Raw genomic sequence first — 23,851 nt, 5'->3', positions numbered from 1 at the left:
TTTAGTGAATGCAGTGAAAGAAGACAGAATAGAATTAGCAGGGAAATCAGGAGGAAAAACACTGGGTTGGGATAGGAATAAGGGTTTTAGAAAAGAGATGGGAGAGATCAGATAGGGGAAAGAGATCAGAATAGAGGGGTTTATGACAAATTAAAGACAAGTTACAAGAAGGAAGGCCACAGGATGTTGGGAGTTTTCTAGAAAGGCAGATTAAAATAAAGGGTTCAAGAGAGTCCTGAAGATGTTCCTGTTCTTTTGTTTGTTTGCTTAAGTTGGAAAACTAGCAAAATTCAAGGTTTCTATAGAAAAGTATTAGAATAATTTAGAAAGATTCTCCTTATTGCAAACGGGACTATGGTATCATCTATCTGAACCCCTACTTACAGAGTGGGGCTTTGATCCCCTCGAGTCGTAGGGGGCTGGAGATTGCTGAACTGTATAGATCTGTGGCCCAAGGCAGGTGTCTCCTCACCTCTGCCCCTTTTCCCAATTAGCTGATAGCCTTCCCATGTAGGAATGGGGTAGGAAATGGGTAGGACTGGCTGTTAAATCAGTAATGGAGGTGGGTAGTTGATAACACGCCTATGTTAGGTATGGATGGCAGAATCCATTTAGCTTGTTTTCCAGGAGCAGGGAAGTCGAGAGCTCTTACTCTTGGTTATTTGAACCCATTCTTGTTTCAAGAGTGTGTGCCTCTGTAGGCTGAAGATTTAAAGCTTGGAGATTATCTTGGAGGCTGCAGAAGGGTAATCTGGGAGTGGGAAGGCTAATGTCATACACATTTGTTCTTTGACATTTGGACATTTAACTTTTAAACATTTCAAGAAACTCCCTGTAGTATTCTAGGGTAAAATGAAGAAATGTTGTCACCTTAGTAAGTTCCTTCCTAAAGAACCTAGATTAGTCCTTTGACGGACATAGTTTAGTCCTTGAACCAAGGACAGACAATGGAGAAGAAACAGTCTGTCTTTCCACCTTGATTCAGGTCATCAGATTTTTTCCAGTTCAGGAGTCAAAAGTTATGTCAGCCATTTATTGGATTTTTAATTCAGGCTTCAGGACTTCTGGTGAAAAATTAACTTCAGGCTTTGCCAGTATATTGGCTGTCACCCTTTGTGGGAACTTAAAGCATATCTCCATTGACTAGTTCATAGATTGGGAGAGGTGAAGACAGAAATAGATACCTGACAGCTTTTCTAAAACAGGCCAAATTTTAATTATATCAAGAATCTTCATTTAATACACAGATAGCTGACCTTTCACTCAGGTTTTTGGTTGGTTTATTAAAGAAATGAAAATTTTTGTTGGCTATTTTTACTCTAAAGGCATTCCAGCAACCCTGGCACTGACGATTCATGGACTATATCAGACGATGAAGACTTCGGTTCTGTTACCAAAGTAAGGTGCTCCTTCATGAAATCAATGTTCCTGCTCTTAAAATTTAGTAGTGGTCTACCTATCGTTGTTTTATGTTTATAATGAAAAATTAGTCAAAGCAAACTATTTTGGTGGAAATATGATATGTTGCATATTTTTTAACTTTAAGTATTGAAGGTGGGGAGCTGGGAAATATGTAGTGATAGAAAAATTATATTGGAGGAAAGTTTACCACAAAAGAGGAGGTAGGAAATTTGATCAGAGATAAGGATTTTTAATATGACTTCTAAATCATACCAGCATGATTTTTATAATACACATGCCTAAATGATTCTTTAGTGGATCCCATTACTTACTGTAATAATCAAGAAATCTTGATGTCTCTCAGTTCCAAAACTATATATTATATAATATATAGTTTTTTTTTCTCCTTGGACTGCTTCTATTTTGGTATCATATTGTTAGGAGAGAGTTTTATTTTGTTTATTTCTAACTTGGTTAGAAATAATATTTATTTGAACTGAAATAATATTACAAAATGTGTAATTTTAGAAATTTAAATTGTCTTTCTCAAAAACTGTATTGCGAAAGGATTCCATTGTGTTTTTTTTTTTTTTTTTTTTTACAGATTTAATGTGTTTTATTGATTAAAATATTACATTTGTGCCACTTTCCCTTCCCTCTGCTCCCCTCCACCCGGTGGCCCCCTCCCTCCAGTTGTCCCCCCCTTTTAGATTATGTCCATTAGTTGTGCTTACAGTTCCTCCCAACCTCTCTCCGTCTATTCCATTCCCTCCTACCATGATCCCCAATTCCTATATCATCTCCCTCCCTCTCCCCACTCCCCCTCCCTGTTGGCCTCCCCCCACTATGTTTCCCTTACCCACAGTTCCTTTTCCACTCTCGTTGCCTGTTTCGTTTGCCTTTGTTTCATCTCCCTAGCTTCTGTTTTTTAAACCAGTCCCTTTAACTTCTCATATAACAGTGGTTTGGATCTAATGAACTCTTTCAGTTTTATTTTGTCCTGGAAACACTTTCTCTGTCCTTCTATTCTGAATGACAATTTCGCTGGATAGAGTATTCGTGGTTGTAGGTTTTGGATTTTCATTACTTTGAATATTTCTTGCCAGTCCCTTCTTGTCTGTAGGGTTTCCCTTGAGAAGTCAGCTGATAGTCTAATTGGGACCCCTTTGTACATAATTCTTTTCTTCTCTCTTGCTGCTTTTAAGATTCTCTCTTTATCTTTAATTTTTGACATTTTGATTATAATGTGTCTTGGAGTGGTTCTCCCTGGGTCCAGTCTCTTGGGAACTCTCCTTGCTTCCTGGACCTGCAAGTCTATTCCCTTCCCCAAGTCTGGGAAGTTCTCCTTTATTATATTTTCACTCAATTTTTCAAGTTCTAGTTCATCTTCCTCATTCTCTGGCAAACCAATGATTCTTATGTTGGGCCTTTTATAGCTGTCCCAGAGGTTTCTGATCCTCTCATTGTTGCTTGCCATTTCCTCTCGCTGCATTGGTTGACTGCTTGTTCCTTCTCCATATTCCAGTTTGTTGAAATGGACTCTGGATTCCTCACCATCTGTCTCGTATGTGGTTTTGTTCCTTTCGTTATGAAAGTTTTTCGCTTCTTTCATATCTTTTTCCTGCTCTTTTGTGAATTCTGTAAGCCACCTGATAACAATGGCCCAGAACTGAGCCTCTGACAGGTTTCTTATCTGTTCATCTGTCAGGTTCTCTATCTGCTGTCTGGTGAGTTGTGTCACCGGGATCTCTATATTTGTCTGCCACATTTTGACAGATGCGTTTTGTTTTCCTGGGCCGGCTGTCGGGGGCAGGGGGCAGTGCCTGCGTACGCGTCACAAATCAGCGACCGCCGGCGCCTGCCCGTCCGCGACCTATTTCGCAGCCCTGTGGTGCTTTCTGTGGGGGCGGGGGTCCAAGATGGATTCACACAGTTATTCAGCTAGGAGACCGGGATCCGTCCTCCCGCCCCCCTGGGCCTCACTGTTCAAGGCGATGCTGCGGCTGCTCCCCAGCGCCGGAGTCGGGCACGCCAGGGGCTTGATTGCCTCCAGGATTTTTCGCAGCCCCGCCCCGCCGCTCCGCAAACAGCTTTGCCTTCTTTAACTCTTACCTGCCCAAATGGCACCGCTGGTTTATAACTTCATATGTTGGGCTTCCGTGTAGCTTTATTTTCTGGAATTTCTAGTTATCCTTTGTTTTGAAGTAGTTGTATTCCACTGTAGTTGTAGAGGGAGACCTAGCGTGTCCGTCTAAGCCTCCATCTTGGCCGGAAGTCCGGATTCCATTGTGTTTTAAATCATTCCATTGAGAGTCTTTTAAATTATTTATTTAATTAAAGAATACATGTTTTGCTTAAAATAATAACCAGCTCTAGAAGTAGATTTAGAGATTTATAGCACTTTACCATCTGTAAAGCTCTGGGAAGGGCTTTTCTGATATCGATATGCCATTCCACATCACCTTAATCTACTCATCAGAGTACATCACTTGCTGAAGCAGCCCAGCATAAACAGTGGCTGGGGATGAATGGATCTGGGAACTTTTATTTAGCATAGAGCCCCGTTACCTCTATGTCAGTGGCTTTATACCCTGCCTGTCAGGCCATGTAAGCGATGTACTCAGTCCAGGAGGCGCTGTTTACATTGCTCATGACTATTGCCTGCTAAGTAGTACAGAAAGGAAGTAAGTTATGACTTGTTATAAGCAGAAAAGTATTACTGGCTAGTAGTCTTAGTGAAAACTTTCCAACGTATGGGGATATAGTCTGGGGCTCGTGCTCCTCGTTTGCTTCCACTGTCAGTGAAGAATGTTTTCACTGTAACTTGTACGAGAGACCACTTCCATTGCCATTTGCCTAAAGTATAAAATTTTATTAGAACTTAAAATACAGCAACAATAATAATGTTAGAGTTTATTATGGGCCACATACTTTACATATATTCCCTAATTTAATCTTCCCAACATCCCAGTGAGGTAGATAGCATTATTAACTCCATTTTACAGTTGAAGAAACTGAGACAAGGAAAGTTTAAGTAATTTGCTCAAGGTGACACAGCTAATAACTGCAGGATGTGGAATTCAAACCCAGACATTCTGGCTTCTATGTAGATACTGCCTCTCAGGCTATTCAATGAAACATCATTGTCACCGAAAGCAGCATGTTAACTTTCATGGTCACTAGAATAGACATAGTCATTCACATTTGTGAATATTTAAATTTATAGTGGATATGATGTTTGGAATACAAAAAAATGAATGTTTATCAGAAGGTAATTTTCTATTTTTCCCATTTGACCAGTTTATAAATGTGTATGTTTACCTGATAAAATATAACTTAAAAACATGAATAATATTTGAGTGCTAGAGAATCACTAGGTGACCTTTTCTGTGAAGGACCAGGTAGTCAATATTTTAGGCTCTGTGGGCCATGAGCTCTCTGTTGTCATAACTCATCTCTGCTGTTTTGGCACGAAGTAGCCATAAACAAAATGCAGATGGAAAAGTGTGATTGTTGTCCAATAAAATTTAAGTTACAACAACAGATAGACTTGTACTAGATTATCAGTAATTAAAAGCATTTTTGTTTCTTTATTTTAGTTACAAGAAGCACAGAATCGATATACAGCGGCCATAAGACGTGCTGAGGAGACACAAGACCACAAGCAAAAGTATAGAGCAGCACAGAAAATAACATGAGTATTTATAAAGCAGATGAGCAGTGTAGTATGAGAATTAGATCAGTTATTATAAGAAATAATGTTAAGCTGGATAAATACTTCAGCTTTGAAATATTTTGAAATGCATAATTTCTGTACTTTACCTCTAAATTTTGCTCATTATCTATAAAACAGCTAGACAAATGGCACAATAAATTGTCAATTCATCTGCTTTTCAAATTGTAATATTTTATGTAATTGCACCTTCAGATGTTTATTCAGAAATTACCTAGTATCTTTTAAATCAATATGAAAGAATAATTATTTTAAAATATACATTTTAGGCTTGAAATTGAACATTGCTTTCCCACACTGGGAGTCGAACCCGGGCCGCCTGGGTGAAAACCAGGAATCCTAACCGCTAGACCATGTGGGAAGGCTTGAAATTGAAAACAGCAAGTTAAAAGTTACCATCAAAGAGCAGGCACTCAAAATTGAACAGCTTCAGGGAAGCCTCTTAGGTGCAGATTTGGTAAGTCAATCTGTTAATTTCCATCATACTGGAAAAGGAATTCTTTTATATCTCTAGTAATAGTGTATAAGATATTTTGGGCAATACGAAAAGTCTCACTGATAAAAGTATTTATTGTATTCATATGATAGTACTTGCTACTAGTAATGTAACTCCTGTTTATAAAAGAAGTTGAATTCATAAAATTAATTTTTTATAGTAAGATTTTAATTAAAAAAAGACTGTGATAGTCTAGAAGCAATATTTGACATAGACCACATTTTGTTTATCCATTCATGTATTCAACATTTAGGTTTCTTCAGCTTTTGGCTATTGTTGATAATGCTGTTATAGACATTGGAATACAAATACTTGTTTGAGTTCAGAAATTTGAGTAATGATTTAATCTAGAATTCTGAATTTTTCTTGTAACCTAAATCCTTCAGTGAGATTTTGAGAATGAATTACTTTTAACGTTGTAATATGTTCTCTTCACCAAGTATGAGTCTAGGTCATCATGCAAGTGTTTTTGCAAAAGGAGTGTATTTCTTCCTTTGCTGGATTTAAAAAAAAAAAAAAAAAAGATTCCAGTGAAAAAGTAGAAATGGCTGCTCTATCAGGGCCTCACATAGCAACATAGTGCTCCTAGCATTGCAAGCTTAGAGACTATTCACTTATGTTAATCGGCCTTTTAAAGATTAACGATCCAGTCTCAGAAAAGATGGATGTGTAATCCAGGACTCCAATTTATTGATGAATGGTGAAAACCATTACTGTTAACTCTCCTATGTTTTGAACCCTGGCAAGAAGCATATCATTACAGGACCCCAGCACTAGCACCAAATCAAAAAAAATTTTTCTGGCTAACAGCTTTATTGAGATATAATGAACATACCGTACAGTTCACTCATCGGAAGTGTGCAATTCCGTGGCTTTTTGTATATTCAGAGCTATGCAGCCATCATCATAATCAGTTTCAGAACACTCTCATCACCCTAAGAGTAACCCTGTGCCCTTCAGCAACCACCCTGCACCAGTTTCTACTTCCTCACTCTTTCTAGCCTTAAGGAGCCACTACTGTATTCTCTGTCTCTGCAGATTTGTCTATTTCAGGCATTTCATACCAGTGGAATCACACAATACATGGTCCTTGGTGACTGCCTTTTTAATTTAGCATAATGTTTTTAAGGTATCATCAGTACTTCATTTCTGTTTATTGCTAAATAACATTTCATTGTATGGAGTGACCACATTTTTTTTATCTGTTCATCATTTGATGGACCTTTGGATTGTTTTCACTTTTTTACATTGTTAATAATGCTGCTATGAACATTCATGTCCAAGCTTTTATGTGAACCTGTGTTTCCATTCTCTTGGGAATATACTTATAAATGGAATAGCTGGTATAGAGGTATAGCCAGACTGTTTTCCAAAGTGACTTCACCATTTTTATATTTATTTGCAGTGTAGAAGTTTTCCAATTTGTCCACATTCTTGCCAACACTTGTCATTACCTATCTTTTTAGCCATCCTAGTGGGTGTGAAGTGGCATCTTACTGTGGTTTTGACTTGCAGTTTTCTAATGACTAATGATGTTGACCATCTTTTCTTGTGCTTGTTATCCATTTGTATATCTTATTTGAAGAACTGTCTATTCTTCTGCCCATTTTGAATTGGATTGTTTTTTACTATTGAATTGTAAGAGTTTTTTATATATCTCAGATACAAATCCCTTCCTTATTAGATATAGGACTTTCAAATATTTCTTCCACTCAGTAGATTACCTTATCACTTTCTTGATAGTATCCTTTATAGCACACAAGTTTTTGATTATGATGAAGTCCAGTTAATCTACAAATTTTTGTCTTTTGGTTTCACATCTAAGAAAAATATCCAAATCCAGTCATGAAGATATACACCTATGTTTTCCTCTAAGAGTTTTATAGCTTTAGGTTTTACATTTTGAGTTAATTTTTATATATGGTATGAAGTAGCAGTCTAATTTTATTCTTTTGCATGTGGATATTCAGTTTTCCTAGTCGTCGGCAGCCGTCCGTCTCGAGAGACGATGGTGTAGCTTCTCAAGAGTCTATCTGCACCGCCGAGAATGGCTGTGCAGTCCGACCCGGGAGTGACACGGCACCCGTCCCCACCCGCTCCGAACCGACATCGTGCGATGACGCTGGAGCGTCCTCTCCAGTGAAGCTGAAGCTACAGAGCCTGGGCAGGGTGATATGGAGGGTCTGCTGTTGCCCATGCAGCAGACCCCCCCTCTCTTCGCAGCTGAAAGGTCCAAGGGAAAGACGGAGTCAATACAGCTTGGCTTCAGGTGCGCCGCAGGAGTTGCCGGTGTTGACTACAACGTCAAACCGCCTTAGGGACTCTGGCTCCGGATTTTCTGTCGGGGTTTACTCCCTTAGCCTTTCCCCTGAAGAGGTATGCCGCAAGGCAGCGGAGGTTTTTTTGGACTCAGAATTTTCCTTCACTGATGTGCCCTGACTGGAAGATCGAACCAGCGACACTTAGCTCGCAGACCGACGCTCAATCCACTGAGCCAAACCAGTCAGGTATTCTCCAAATACCTGTAAGATATTAATGGTATTCTATGGCCCTGTCAAACCTCTGCATATTCAAATCAAAATGGAAGACTCATCCCTCTCCCTGCAACCAGCTGGAACCCACTTCTCCTTCCTAACTCTATCATCAGCCAGAGCACCACATGTCTTCTTACCTAGAGTAGCATGGTGGTGCCCTCTTTGCTTTCTGTTGTTTCATGAACATTCTGTCAGTGATGCCTGCACATTCTTTCCTGGATTTGTACCTTTATTTTTATCCCTGCCAGTCTTCATCCACTGATCTGACAAACATTTATTGAATATGTACAGTAAGGTCTAAAGGGGATTTCACAATAAGCCCCTAATTGGTTTGCTTCCCTGAAGCCTCCCTCCTCTCCACTTTCCCTGAATCTGCTACTAGAATACCACAATACTTTATCATTGTCACTTTCCTACGTAAGAGTCTCTAAATTCTGCCTAGGTTATTTCTAAAGTATTCTCTCAAGTGTCTTACTCTGCCTAGCTAACTGTACTTCCTGCCGTTGATTTCCTTCCATTGATCCTCACATGTCAAATACAAATTCTTGCCCTTGTCTATCCTATAATATGATGACCTATCCTCATTCTTTTCATTCTTCCTAACTGCACAATCTTCAGGGCTACAGTAAAAACCCAGCCTTTTCTGATCCCTTCCCCAAAGTCACAGCAAAGAGGCCAAGAGTACACAGGCTAGAGGATGAGATACTAGGCTTCCAATCCTGGCTCCCCCACTTTTTAGCTATATGACCTTAAGTAAATTACTTGTTTGTGTCTCACTTTTTTTCTGTATAATTAGAATAATAATAGTAGCTATTTCATTGAAATGTTATGAGGATTAAATAAGAATTCAAACAAAGTACTTAGCATATTATGTGGCATGTTGTAATTGACAAATAACATATAATAACGATGTTTATTATGGTTATTATTGTCTATTTTCCCCTTGATTCTAATATCCCTGAGTTGTCTTTCTTCTTTGACTACCTTAGACATACCTTACATTTTCCTGAATTCTTCACATTGCAGAGCACAACATAGGTACTCAATCAATATTTATTAACTTTGAACATATGCCATATGCTGTTTTAGCAAAATCTGGGAACCAATTTATATCTGGATATATTTAATAGTATGTCATGGAAATGTGACACCCACTGTTCTTTAATGACTTGTCTCTTATCTATGGGATGTATACTGATGCTAACTTAGTCTGTAGTGGTACATGTGATGATAATGTACTTTTACATACAATTCTGGCAGAAGCAGTACTTGAAAAATGTGCCAATTATAAATGCCATTTAAATAAAATTCAACCATAGATTACAATATAATTAAACACGGAGTATTCTTTTATTTTTCAAATGGTTTGCAAACACATATCCTCAAAATAAGTCAAGTGAAGCAAATTCATGCCATCAGTCAAGATTTTATTCATCAGACCTTTATGTTTCATGCTGTGGGTGGAGAATTCTTGCTGGAGGCTAGGCTAGATTATTCCAAAATTAATTTAATCCAAAAAACATTTACCCAGTGGGCTTCCTTATTGAATTTCTGGTGGGAAAGAGTGGGTAGTGATGCCCTGCTTCCCCAGAAACTCTGTTGGAAGGCCTGAACACATAGGAATTTACTTTCACGGAGATTATTTGAACTTGGCTGAAAGTCCAGTGAGGGTGCCTATAGAGAGGCACATGGGCTGCAAACTAAAGAGAAGCAGCATTAAGAATTGCAAAGAACCTGCACCGGGAGTCTTAATATCTACATTCTGAGCCTGGCTCATCTCCTCACTGGCTGAATGCTATTGGGGGAATCTTCTTACCTCTTGGAGTGCCAGTTTTCATAGCTCTAAAACAAAAGTATCCTTATTTGATTTGCTTTAGTCACAGAAATGATGTGAGGCTCTGTGTGGCAATAAATGTGAACATCCTTTATAAAATGTCAAGCATTAGACAAATGTGAGTTGCCATCACTGATATTGTAATGAAGAGGTCAGAAACAGCACGTATATCCTGGCATCCAGGGTATGCAGGAGCCTGCTGGCAAATGGACCCTTAGGGATGGTATGAATGGTAAAGAATAAAATGCTTCTGTTTGAAAGGTTGAGAAAGAAATATGAAGCAGTTGTATTTTACAACTAGAGCTTTAGCCCCTGTGCAATAACCCCTGGAATCTATTTGTATTCAGAGATTTAGGTAGGGAATAAATCTTGTGAAAACTAAACTTGAACTAGGTTCATCAATGACAGAATCCCATCATCATTGGGAAGATGGAGGGTGGGGTTAAGGAGTAGAGGTGGGAGGTTGGGATAGGGTGAGATAAAGGTTAAGGGTGGGGATGGGTGTGCAGATATTCATGACAGAAGGAGAATTACAAGGAGGGGCTGCTGGACCAGGCTCAGAAAGAGGATATGAGAGGCTACGATTGCAGATTGTAAAAAGGTATAGTGGTTGTTGTGTGAACGCCCTCTCCTCTCCCTTTGTCCCCTGAGCCCAGCTATACCCTCTGCCAAAAAAAGAAAAAGAGCTTGACATGATGGATGATCCAAGCAACTCTGCTATGGAGCCATTTCAAAGGGCAGAACTCAGAGGAGGAAGTCTTTCAGTGCATGGGGAGCACTGATGTCCTGAGCAGAGCAGAAATGGGTAGTTGGCTACAGTACAGTCCAATGGCTGGTTCAAGAGCTCACGTGATGTAGTTTTCCCCAGAGCACAACGACTGATACCAAAGGAAGAAGGGGTTCTTGGAAGAGAATCTGATGTCTCAGAATGTGCATGGAGTTCTCTGGCTAGCAGAGTTGTGGGTGTAAGTGATAAGATGACTTCATTTGTAACCACATTTGGGTATATACAATTTGTTCATGTAATCTTGTCAGTTTTATTCTTCCCTATTTCATTCTTGAATCGGTGTGAAATCTAGCCACCCCAAGTCTTTTTTCCCCCAACAAGCTTATTCTCGATGTTCATTTTAACCAAATTTTATACACATTAAAATGTGTTATGTGTCTGTTAAGAGAAAGTGGGGTGGTGTGGGAGAGGTCAGAAGCATATACAGAGTCACACACTTCCAGAAAGACACACAGACACACAGTGATTTGCTGCTGAAATGGCTATGATGATCAAATCACATCATGTAATCAGTGGTTAAAATGAACCCAGAAATCTCACTGATATTATATATCAACTTTGCTCCAAAACCTTAAGTGTACTTAAATGTGTGAGGCCAAGCATCTGGGACACTTCTCAGGGGTTAACAAACTGAACTTTCTTCCTTTTGAGGTTCTCTTTTGCCTCCTTGCTCTCCTCTCACCTAGGTAGGCCCTTTCCAAGTCTGTGACAGAGCTGTGTGCAATTCTCTCTTTTTTTTTTTTTTCCCATCTCAACTCTGCAAATAGAAACTGATTTCATTTTTTCTCATGTATAAAGAAATAGTGCATCTGACTTCACAGGCCAGAAATAAATGATTGGAAAGCATCCATCCAGGCTCTGGGGAAGCCCCTAAAATTATCCTCTACCTTATGGACTGTCCAGATTGTATGTGGGGCTGGGGAAGATGGGGGAAGGAAAGCAGGATTTGGGAAATAACATTTTCTCGGGCCCAGGTGCTGTGAGTGAGTCAGATGGCTGGGTGAGTACCCTGATGCCGGCTCTGATTTTTAGGAGTCCATTTGCTCAGTGCCAGCTTTGAATGTCCAAGCATCTGGGCGGACCCTCTGGGGTCCCTAGTTAATGCAGCTCCCTCTCTCTGCACCTTGTGTGAACTTCCTTTATGTGTGAATGCTGCCTAGATCTAGGGGTTTCTCCTGGCTTACCCCGTGTTGCATCTTTGATTTGGAGTTGCTGTGGGTTTGAATCACAAGGCTTATGCCTTTTCTTTAGAATTTACCAAAACGTCTTATGTACATAATCTTATTAGATGTGAAAAACAATACAAGGTCATTTTACTCTATTTACAGATAAAAAAACAAAGGAGCAAAAAATAAAAATTATTAGCTATTGGAGAACAACTTGGGTCTAAAATCGTTCAACAGCCTTGCAGATAATAAAAGTAATTTATCACCTTTGTCTATATACGCTCTCTTCCTTAATAGAACTAAGAAGACAACAACATAAAAATACCATCAATTGAAATCATCAATATGAAATTCTTTGAAAACCATAAAGTGGTACAAAGAAAGGTAAGGCACCTTACCTCAAATACAGCTTGGAACAACAATGCAGGGTATGCCTAAATACCATACAATAGTGTTATAGTTGAACTTATTCTGTCCCTAGTAAAATAGAGGTCCTTCCCATTTCAAAGGCATTCTCTAAGCCCTTCTTTGCCCTACAAAATTAGCATTAATCCCACTTGCCATCTCTCACCACCCCCATCTCTTCCTTGGGGTTCCTTATATCACTGAATGAAGAGCCCCTGAGCTGTGAACTGTGGCGAATGAATAGATTTGTCTTTACACACAAACCGTTCCTAACGTGTGTATTGCCCAGGATTTTATGTTATAGCATTTCCTGTCTTGCTGGCTAGGAGTATTATCAGTAGAAGAAAATAACTGAAAAATTTCGTGGCACAATGCTTTATGGATTTTGAAGCACTTTGACTGATCTTCATAAACACCCTTTGAAGCATTACCATTCACATATGACAAGTTGAGAAGCTGAGGTTCAGAGAGATAAGGTGAGAGATAAGGAAAGTGATGGAGCCAGGACGTCAGCTCTAGCTCTTTGCACAAGTTTCCCCATTTTTTTCCAGGGCAAGCCAGGTGATCACTGTGATGCCCTCACCAGGGTAAGGAAGCTATTGAGTCTCCTATACATTAGTCATCTCCATAATGACTCCACCACCACCAAGGCAAAGGCGTGGCACCTCCTACTCCCTGTCTCTTTGTTGATATTAAGGGCTGCCCTTATATGATTATCTTCTAGAATTTAATTAAATTTCTACTGTGTCACTTGTCACTTATTATTTATGTGACCATGGCCAAGTTACTTAACTTCTTTAAGCTTCAGTGTCTTCATCTATAAAATGAGGACAATGGTTATTATGGAAATTAAATGAGAAAATATATGTTCACTTGGCCTGGCACGTAATTAACATTAGGTATTATCTTTCTTCTTATTAGTTTTTGTTCACTTTCCACTTCGTGTTTGGGTTGGATTTACATTTTAGCCTGGTTATTCCTGTATTCATTTTTTAGAGTGAGGTGGATATTAAGTGGATGAGTAATGGGAGTCACTGGCCCACACTAAAATGAAATTAGATGCAATAGCACTAGTGGAGATAAAAAGATTAGTTTGATTATTTTTTATGGATAAACAAACCAGTGTTTACTCTTCTGAAGTCTCTTGCCATTACATACTGTGCTATCTGACTACTCATTGAATAAGCATTTATTTAATTCCACTTATGTGTCCTATTCATGTGCTTGCTGCTGTAAGGATTACAACCGAGGACTATTCTGAGCTGAGGTCTGGTATGAAACCTTTATGCCTATTCTGGGGAAAAGATTTTACAGGCTAACTCTTCCTCAGGAATGCTTCCAAGTGCTGTGATAATCATTTAAAATATTTTCCAAAAGGAGCTGGTTTCAGAAGAAATTCTGTTCTTCCAGATTGATGCAATAAATAGGCAGAATAAGTTATCATTTGTGTCTTACCACTTTTCTTGAAGACACAAGCAATGATTGAAAATGGTGAAATGATGGGATTGTGTCTGAGGTCACAACAGATGTAAAACCTTTTGAAAACTATGCCTCTTTATTGGATTTTCTGATTTTGTTTTGTAGTGCCTTAGGCAAATTACTTTGCTCACACGTACAATGCTCCAAATAAAAATATCTCACTGGGCTGTCCTGCAGATTGCATGAAATATGATGTGAAAGCACTTAGCATAGTGCCTGTCACATGGTAGCAAGTATCCAATTAGCAGTGTTTTTCTTCTACACTGATGAATATGCTCCTTGGCTTTTCTAGACCACTGGTTTAAATCAAGTCTTCCTTTGAAGGCCCTCCTCCTGTTATCTGCTTTTATTCTGTTATCCCCTTGAGCATCTCAGTGTTTCTTCAGCTCAGCATGGCTTCACATACATAGCCCGTCAAAGAGCTAACAATGCTATGCTCTGGCCTTTCTGGTTTGCTGGAGCTACTTAATCAGACAAATCATTGTGGCTCTTTTTTGTGCAACTCATTGATGTCCAAAGCAACTAATTAGAGAGAGGAAGTATAGAAAATCAATCTTTACTAGCATTGACATTTCTTCCAACTTAAGCAATTGGTTTGCTTACATTCTTTGTGAAAACCTGTTGAAATCTAAAATTATCCCAGATGGCAACATTAGAGCTTTCTAATAGGTTTTCAGTGTTAGAATAAAGATTATTTGAACATTAAATACACAGTCAGAATTTGGAAGGGATCCAGGATATTACATGAGCATACTAGACAAGTAGTTTGTACTTATGACAGCATTAAAGAAGCTTCAAGAGAAGAATAACTGTTTAAGAATCTTGCCTACTTAGAGGGGAAGAGGATTTTATTAGATATTATCCCTTTGCGCCTCCAGTTCTTGATGTCTTTCTGCTCTGTACTCCAGGAAGCCAACCTGTATGAAACACAGCCACCGGGGTCTCTTGGCCTTGGCTTCTAATTGTATTTGGCCAGTGGGGAACATTGGTCAGAGACTGAAGGGAGTGTAGATTGTGAGGGCAAGACATTTAGCACTCCAGCTCCCTCTTTGCAAGGTCACCTTGAGCTGGCTGTGTCCCCTCTGACTAAGTCATAGCTCCTATAAAGTTCTTTCCACACAGCCTGTCTCTCTCCTGCTTCCTGCAACTCTCCCTTCTTTTGCTACTTTAGTGGGGGTAACTGGGCATGTTACTAGCCTCAAGGTATTGTAGATGCCTTGTGGTTTTTCTTACAGCCTTCTTGCATCTTTGTAAATAGTCAGATTTTATTGAACTTTCCTTAAATTACCCAATTTGAATATGTCATCTGTTTCCTACTAGAAGCCTAAATGAACTTATTCTTTCACTGGGATAGTGAGGGTCATAGGTCCTCTCTTGTAGTGTTAGCAGAATCAAGTGACAGATGTCAGAAAAGCAACTCACGCAGTACCTGGTATATACCCCTTAATGTTGGCTCTCTTTCCCTCAGTTCATGGGTTCTTGTCAGATTAGATATGGGGAGAGGCTAAGACAATTCCAGACCCAGGCCAGACAACGCAGCCTCAGGTTCCAGTACTGGGAAAATAAAGCCTCGTAGCTTCTGGCTGTTAAAATCAGTCGGGGTTGGGCAACAGAAGAAACTGCCTGTCTCTCAGGAGAGTCCATTTAGAGGACCCCCCCACAGTCCTAGAACATATGCAAACCCACCCATCTGGGCACCACCACCAGGGCAACAGCTAGAGGGGCGCCAGTTGCATTATTCCCTCTCTGACCCCTCCCCCGCATGCAGCACCACAAATGATGAAACCGGCCATCCTGCACTGACAAAACCTAAGGCTCCCTTTACAATGTAACAGGTGTGCCCAGACAGGGAAGAGGGTTATCAGCAGGGTGGGAGAAGGGGGATAATGGAGAAAAGATTCAGGGATTAAGAAGTGTAACTGGTAGGTAAAAAATAAGACAGGGACGTTAAGAATAGTAAAGGAAATGGAGAAGCCAAAGAACTTATATGCATGACCCATGAGCAGAACAGATTTTTACTCAACACTCCTAATACAAGGCTAGTCCTGGAGACGCCTTATGTTGGAAATCTTAGTAATAGTTCTGTACTCTATGGAAATTACACTCCAAAAGAAAACTTGATTCCTACTTTAAGGCCGCGGACTTCAAATAATAGCATGGAGACTTACTTGGCCAATGTTAGTTATATTATCTTTTTTCCCTTGGGCTTCAGATTTCTGATATAATTTTAGTGTTTAATTTGGTGAAATTCCAAGTTGTTTAATTGACTAATGCACACTGAGTAAAGGCCTTAATGATTTGTGCTAATATAGAAAGGAGACATAAATTCTACAATCGTTTTTAAGTCCCCAGATCTCTCATTTTAAAGAGATGCCTATCATTAACTTTACTCAACAAATGTAACTAAACTGACACATTTAAAAATTTTTTAAAAGCTACATATAATTTCAATTTTAGAAATTAAATATTACTGCCTAATAACTTATGGTATACTGGGAGATGCTTTGCTTTACTTTGTAATGGGTTTTAGTTTGGTGACGCTTCATAACAATTTAAGTTTTGCTGCACCCTGATTTTTCCACGCTTAAGAATAAGTGAATGATTGATATTCAAGTACTTAAGCATATTGGATATTTATTGTTTAAATGAAACTGAGATAAATCCTTTTTATGAATTAAATAATCTTGTAACACTAAATGGATTAATTTCTATTTTTAAGTTAAAATTTTGGTCAACTTACGTGAGAGAATATTCTTAATTGCTATTTTTATTTATACAAGCTTTATTTAACATTTTGGACTGTTTATACTGTGAATTTCTTACCCAGCATTGTTATTCTAACTTTAAAGACAATAATTATAATAACATATCACCTAAGTCTGTGACTTTAGTTGCACTGGTTATTGAAGCATATTTTCTCGTCTTTCATGATATTTAATTTGTTGCCTCTCTTACCATTACATGAAGTTTAGCATTGCCCACTTGATTCCATTGTACTGTAGACTACTACATATCTGTTTTGCTAATTTTTACCTTGACTTTTCACATTTTAGTTAATGTTTGTCCAATACCTCAGAAGTAATTTATAATTTCTTTCAATTGTGTTACTTAATGATATTATAAAATACAGATATCATTGAACGGATATTCATTAGATCTTCTTCTTAGAACTGAAAACTTAAAAATTTATTTCAGACAATTTCATAACAGATGAGATTTCTCTGGTTTAAAGTTTTTTTATGTTCAAGTGTTTGTCAGTGTTTGTGTTCCTAACACAGTGCATGACATAATAGTTCCTCAATCTGTGTTCTTTAAATCTGTGTTAGATAAATTTTAAGACAACGCCAGAAATTAAGTCAGGGCTATAGCTGCTGTGCAGAACAATTTCATACAGCAGGCCTAAGGCTGCTATCCTTAGAAAGTCCTGCTTCAATATCTGGCCTTGGTTGGTGTCTGGAAACCTGAATCTGGGGAGGGTTCCCATCATTCCCTAACTGATAAGAATGGCTCACTATACCCAAACTGTTTGTACAAACAGTGGGGTTCATGCTGAACACTTCCTTTCCTTCTGGGAATCATGTATTTTGGCACATGCTATGGGGAAGATGCCTGTGTGATTAGTGTGCCATAAAAACCTTGGCACTGAATCTAACAAGACTCTTGCACATTTCACATGTGTTATAGGTCCTTGCTTTTCATCACTTTGAATATTTCTTGCCAATCCCTTCTGGCCTGAAAAGTTTCTGTTGATAAATCAGCTGACAGTATTATGGGAACTCCTTTATAGGTAACTACTTTTCTCTTGCTGGTTTTAAGATTCTCTTTTTGTCTTTAACCTTTGGTGTTGGTCTCTTTGGGTTTATCTTATTTGGGACTCTGTGCTTCTTGGACTGTACGTCCATTTCCTTCACCAAGTTTTGGAAGTCTCTGTCATTTTTCAAATAGGTTTTCAATTTCTTGCTCTGTCTCTTCTCCTTCCAGCAACCCCGTGCTGTGAATGTTTGTATGCTTAAAGTTGTCCCAGAGGCTCCTTATACTATCTTCATTTGTTTGGATTATTTTTTCATTTGCTGTTCTGATTGGGTATCTTTTGCTGATTTGATTCTCAGCTTCATCCACTGTCCTGTTGAGTCAACTCTCTGCAAATTATTCTTCATTTCAGTCTGGTTCTTTTTTATGATTTCCATGTCCTTTTTTATGCTATTGAAGTTCTCACTATGTTCACTGAGCATCCTTATAACCTGTGTTTGAAGTCTGCGTCTAGTAGATTTCTTGTCTCATTTGTTTAGTTGTTTTTCTGGAGTTTTGCTTTGTTCTTTCATTTGGTACATGTTTCTTTGTCTCCTCATTTTGGCAGCCTCCTTATGTTTGTTTCTATGAATTAGGGAGAGCTGCTACATCTCTCAGGCTTGGTAGAGTAGCCTTATGTAGTAGGTGTTCTGTAGGGTCCAGTGACACAACCTCCCTGATCACACAAGCTTGGCACTCCAGGCGTGCCACTTGTGTGGGCTCTATACTCCCTCCTTTTATAGTTGAGCCTTGATTGGTGTTGGCACATCAATGGAAGATATTTACTCTCAGGCCCATTGGCTGCAAGGACTGGCTGTGACCACCAACCACTGTGGAGGATCAGCTGTGCAGCGGCCCACCCCACAGAGCAGGACTTACTTCATTGGGGTCTGGTGCCAGTTGAGTCTGCCCCTTCAGTGTTTCACATGTTGAGTGGTCGGGTGGTTGCTTCAGTGTGGTCTGGATATATCCAACGGGAGCGCGGGCTCTGGGGCCTCTTGGAAGGTTCAGGGTCAGCTGCCACCTGTGTTCTGCCAGGGCCAACTGGCATGAGCTACAAATAAATCTGTAAAAAGCCATCTATTTATGCTGGGCTTCAGGGTGCTTAGGTAAGGACAAGATGCCAACCAAGGCCAGCTGCTGCTAGTGCTAGGTTGAGGCCACTTAGTGATAGGTACAGGGCATACTGAGGCCAGCTGCTGCTTGTTTGAGATATTTTAGGAAAGTCTGAAGCATGAGCCAAGACAGGCCATTCATATTTTTTAAAAAGCCACTATAAACAGCTTAGGTGGGCCCACTGGTTGGGTGGAGTGGGGTCTCAGGGAATAACCAGGACAGGGCAAACGGTGTGAGTCTGTCTGATTGATGGAGACTCAGATATGGTGCCCACCTGTCCTCTCTGTAGTGGGTCAGGGTCTCAGAAAAGAACAATGGCCTCTGCTAGCACTTTTGTCTGGCAGAAAACTGCCCCCCACCCAGCTCTTACCCAGATGCCAGGCAATTCAGTTCCTCCCTGGGTGTCTCTTGTGTCTTAAGCTGCTGCCCAGTACTGGGGCTCAAAGGGAGTGAGTCCAAGGAAGTCTGTGTGTGGGACAGTTAAGAAAAATGCCTGGGACTCAGAAGCCCTCCATCTCACTCAGCCTCAATCCCCACTGACTTTTACAGCCAGAAGTTATGGGGACTTTTCTTCCTGGCACGGGAACACTGGTCTAGGGGCCCTGGTGTGGGGCTAGGACCCACCTCGCTTCTCAGGATATCTGCAGCCAAGATATCCTTCCCGATATTTATCCACCATACATGGGTGTGGGACCAGCCCGTTCTGCATCTCTGCCCCTCCTGCCAGCCTCAATGTGGCTGCTTCTTTAAATCCCTTGTTGCAGGACTTTTATTCAGCTATATTTCAGGTGGTTCTGAATGATGGTTGTTCTGTAGTTTAGTGGCAATTTTGATGTGGTGGTGGAAGGATGTGAGTACTGCATTTACTTATATTGCCATCTTGAGCAGAGTCCCTGATTAAACTTTTACAAAGGGCAGTTTTCCTAACAATTGCAAAATAATGCATTCCTTGTAAAATATGACTTCACCTGTTTAAACTTTGTTGTACCAATGGGATCAAACATCACTTTCCTAAAGTCATGTTTACTCAATAGACCAATATCAACTGTACCTTTTATCAGATTAATCTAAGTAGCATTTACATATTCATAAAAGTTAGTGGGAATTGATTTTACTTATGTGATTGTTTATTTATTTATTTACGCAATCCCCAAGTTAGGGCTAGTCTCTAAAATTATTATTTAGCCCTGGCTCAGCTGGTTGGGTGTCGTCTCTCACAAACTGAAAGTTCACTGGTTGAATTTCCAGTTCAGGCACATGCCTGGGTTGTGGGTTCCATCCCTGGTCAGGGTGCGTGTGAGAGGCACTTGATTGATGTTTCTCTCTCACATTGATGTTTCTCTTCCTCCCTTCCCCTTTGTCTAAAAATAAATAAATGAAACCTTTTAAAAATAGATAGAAATTAAATAAAATTATTTAAAGCTCACATTTCATAAGCTATATGTCATTCTTATAATAATGTCTCTTGTTTAACTTCATTGTTATAAATTATACTTGACTTATTTCAGATGCGGCAGGAGTTTGAAAAAATTCTAACTAGAGAACTAGAAGAAGGTATGTTGCCATATTTTATTAATTAAATTTTGATATTATTGATTTCTGAAATAAATAGCAAATGGCATCCATTTACATGTTTGAGTAACCCATACTGTATTAAGTATTTTCTTATACATAGCGATTGAAAAATGTGAAAGCATAAACATTCACAAGGAAGAATACACTTATTTGCATTCATTTATCACATTTCATAGCTTTTTTAAAATCTCAAAAGTCCATGTATCTCTTTTAGTTTCTGGCTGTCCCCTTCCTTTCCTCTGCCATGCCTATGGGTCTGTCAACCTGCACACTGAACCTCTTGTCAGAAAAGTGGGCTTCATCCACCTCTCATGTTTTTGCTAGAGATATAAGGCCCAATAACCTGACTCATCTAGTAATGCTTAGTCAAGCAGTTACAGTTCATACAGCTGTCGCTGAGGGGCAACATTTAAATCTCCAGTCATCGACTTTGTCATTGGTTTACCCTTGACCCTCAGGAAAAACTCCAGATTCCTTTGCATGGAATAAAAACACAGAAATCCATTTAGTTCTTGCCAAATAATTCAGACTTATTTCAAAATACCACTTACCCTTCTCTGCCCCTTTGCTCTAGCATCTAGCCAAACTAGACTATTTCTAATTCCACAAGTGTTCTCCCTCACCTATAGCCTGCGCATCTGCTTCATTTGTTTCTCTGGCACACTCTTTCCTAATTCTTCAGCTACCCACTTACAGATATATATATATCACCTTCATCAAATAGCTGACAATATTGACACAAAACTTGGATGTCCCTTCTGTGTGCTCCAGTAGTGCCCTTAATATTTGTCATCTTATATATGACTCTGAGTGGAAATTGCACATTCATCTGTCTTTTGAGTTTATAATATATGATTGTTCAGGGGTGGACTGTGTCATCTCCACCTTGTAACTCCAGTGCTTGTCATACTCAGTGCATGGTTGTTGATTAAATGAATGAAGAACAAAAAAACCAGAAGCTCTGATACTTAGCCACAATAGCAATGAATACAGTCGGCAACCATGGACAAATTATATTTCATAGTAATCTTGTGTGTGTATTGTAGTCATATATAAATGTTTTCATTCTTCTTAACACTTATACTTATTTGTATTCTAGATAAAGAATATAATCCTTTAATTCTTTTTCCAGGTGCTGCGGAATTTGAATCTGAAGCCTGCACAGCTTATCCTATAGGTCAGGCAGATACATATGAAAATCTACTTCTGAAAACATCCCAAGAATATACACAAATGTTAAAGAAAAAATATATGATCTGAAAGATAATTATTTACTGGACTATTTACATAATATTCTAATTATTTTCCATTAAACACATACTATGTGGCTGCAGTCACTCCAGACTCAGCCAGGCCTGCTCAGACCTCCCCAATAAAGGCTTTGAGTTGGTTTACATGTCTCCTACCGTCTTCTTCGCACAAGCCTAACATTTTGGCTGAATCCTAGAATGAGATGTGTTCAGGGACACTTGGAATTTCACAGTATTTTTAAATTCTTTATCAGCACAATTACTAGAAAACATTGGCTGCTTTAATGAATTTTTTAAAAGCAGTGGTCATGGGTTGCAAATGAAGGAGGTAAAGAAAAATGAAAATGAAAATGAAAAATCGGCATCAAGAGAACCTGTGATTATATTACCGAGCAAAAGGGGGTTTGAATCACGTGGCACCTTGGTATAAGACTCAACAATTAATGATGAGGAAAGCAGGTCTTTATTTACAATATTCCAACCTGGGGAGGGCTGTGAGCATTACTTCTCAGAGCCCTGTTCTCCCACGGGACCCAGCGTTTTCCTTGCTCCCCAAAAGGCTATCAGCGAAAAACATGCCAAGAAGTTCCCCATTCCTAATCTGTCCACTCTATCCTTCAGGATCTGGGGTATGATGTCACCAGCCTCCATATAGTAGTACAGGATGTCTTCAGCCTCCTTATAATAGTCCAGGAAAACATGTGCCGTGTTGCACTGGATCATGGGAAAGTCCAGAAAAGTTCAGAAAGTCCAGGTCTGCAGGGCAGAGTTCTTGGCAGCTTGGAGTCCACTGAAGTCAGCACACTTAAAGCGGCAGCAGGCTGGCTTTCTTATAAGCCCAGGTCACATGGCCCCCTTTCCTTCTTTTAGACTGTCTGGCTCCATGCCCTTTCAAAAGCACATGGTTCTCTCCTACCTCCTTACAAACTGCATGGCATTACCCTGCTTGATGGCTGCCTCCTGATTTTTAAATCCCTGACTATGACGCAGTGGGCATGGTAATTGGTTCTGACCATTCCCAGAACCTTGGGTAGGCCCTGTAAGCTCTTTCGTTACCTTTCTATGGCCAAAACCCCTCCCATCTCCTTGACGCTTTGGAAGAACCAAAGCCATTTGCATAGTTAAGGCACTTGCTACCAACCATAGATTTGCAAAGGCCTTCTTAGGAAAAATGGCTGTGCTCCACTGAGTCCCATCACTGACATTTTGGGGTTCCCTTTTCCCACCCTGTAACAATTACACCAACATTTGAGAAGACTGATTCACTAACTGGTGGTCAGTTAGAGATCGGGATGATAGATGTTGAAATCCATAATTTTTTTTATTTCTGGGTGAAGGAATATGAGAAATGGTTATATTTTCTGGAAATAAAGCAGCCTATGTAGTGTACAGGCTAAGACAAGAGGATTTGCAGCTATATCAGTGTTGAAAATTTAAGATAACAAGTGATTCTTACATACTTCCACCCAAGTTGGAGGCATAGGTAGACATGCTTTGCCTCCTCGAACAGCATAAGAAGGATCACGATTAACTTCAAAACAAAAACCAACCATAACTGCCAGAAAATCAAACTGTATGGAAGTCCGACAATCAAGGGTTTAAAGAAATACAGTATTTCCTCACTTATCGTGGGTATTACATTCTCAACCCCCCCCCCCCCGCAATAGGTGAAAATCTGTGAAGTAGGAACCTTACATTTATTTTAGCATTTTTATGCATTTTAAGGCTTTATAAACCCTTCCCACACACTTATAAACCGTTCCTAGTCCCTTATTAACCTTTCTCACTCCTATATTAAACTTTTCCACACTTTTATAAACACTACTTACGTTCTTAAACATATTCTACACTCTTAAACCTATGTAACTTTAACAGCATACGTATACAGCACCACAAAATCCTGGGATATAGCCAAAAATCCGTGATAAATAATTAAATATAATGTTTTTTAAAATCCCGTGATACAGTGAACTGCCATATAGAGAGGGACTACTGTATTCATCCAGGAAGGCAGGAGGAGCGGCGATGGGGAGCCAATTTGGAGAGGATGTAATTTGATGGCAGCCAGTGTAATGGGCGGTCCCACATACATATGTGGCAGATAAAAGCCCAGAGGAACAACTCGGAAGCAATTCCAGACCCAGGCCAGACAACGCAGCCTCAGGTTCCAGTACTGGGAAAATAAAGCGTCGTAGCTTCTGGCTGTTAAAATCAGTTGGGGTTGGGCAACAGAAGAAACTGCCTATCTCTCAGGAGAGTCCATTTAGAGGACCCCCCCCCCCCCAC

The 23,851-nt window shown here is 39.6% G+C and overlaps 2 long non-coding RNA genes and 1 other non-coding gene across 3 annotated transcripts; 2 read left to right on the top strand and 1 right to left on the bottom strand.

Annotated features, from left to right (window-relative positions):
* Window positions 1-324: 324 nt before the first annotated feature.
* On the top strand, window positions 325-7,805 carry LOC150019584 (uncharacterized). Its single transcript, XR_016509271.1, has 4 exons — window positions 325-1,398; window positions 5,001-5,071; window positions 5,404-5,591; window positions 7,601-7,805. It is a non-coding gene; the product is annotated as an uncharacterized LOC150019584 (long non-coding RNA).
* Window positions 5,424-5,495, bottom strand: TRNAE-UUC (transfer RNA glutamic acid (anticodon UUC)). Its single transcript has one exon. It is a non-coding gene; the product is annotated as a tRNA-Glu (tRNA).
* An 8,139-nt stretch (window positions 7,806-15,944) lies between the features above and the next one.
* Window positions 15,945-21,709, top strand: LOC150019583 (uncharacterized). The gene is made up of 4 exons (XR_016509270.1): window positions 15,945-16,012; window positions 17,520-17,622; window positions 20,249-20,294; window positions 21,448-21,709. It is a non-coding gene; the product is annotated as an uncharacterized LOC150019583 (long non-coding RNA).
* The last annotated feature ends 2,142 nt before the right edge of the window (window positions 21,710-23,851 follow it).

This window comes from Furipterus horrens, unplaced genomic scaffold, assembly GCF_987537825.1.
Source record: "Furipterus horrens unplaced genomic scaffold, mFurHor1.1.pri manual_scaffold_2, whole genome shotgun sequence".
Taxonomy (NCBI): Eukaryota; Metazoa; Chordata; class Mammalia; order Chiroptera; family Furipteridae; genus Furipterus; species Furipterus horrens.
The sequence above is the reverse complement of the archived record's forward strand: the minus strand, read 5'-3'. Positions and strand labels throughout refer to the sequence as shown.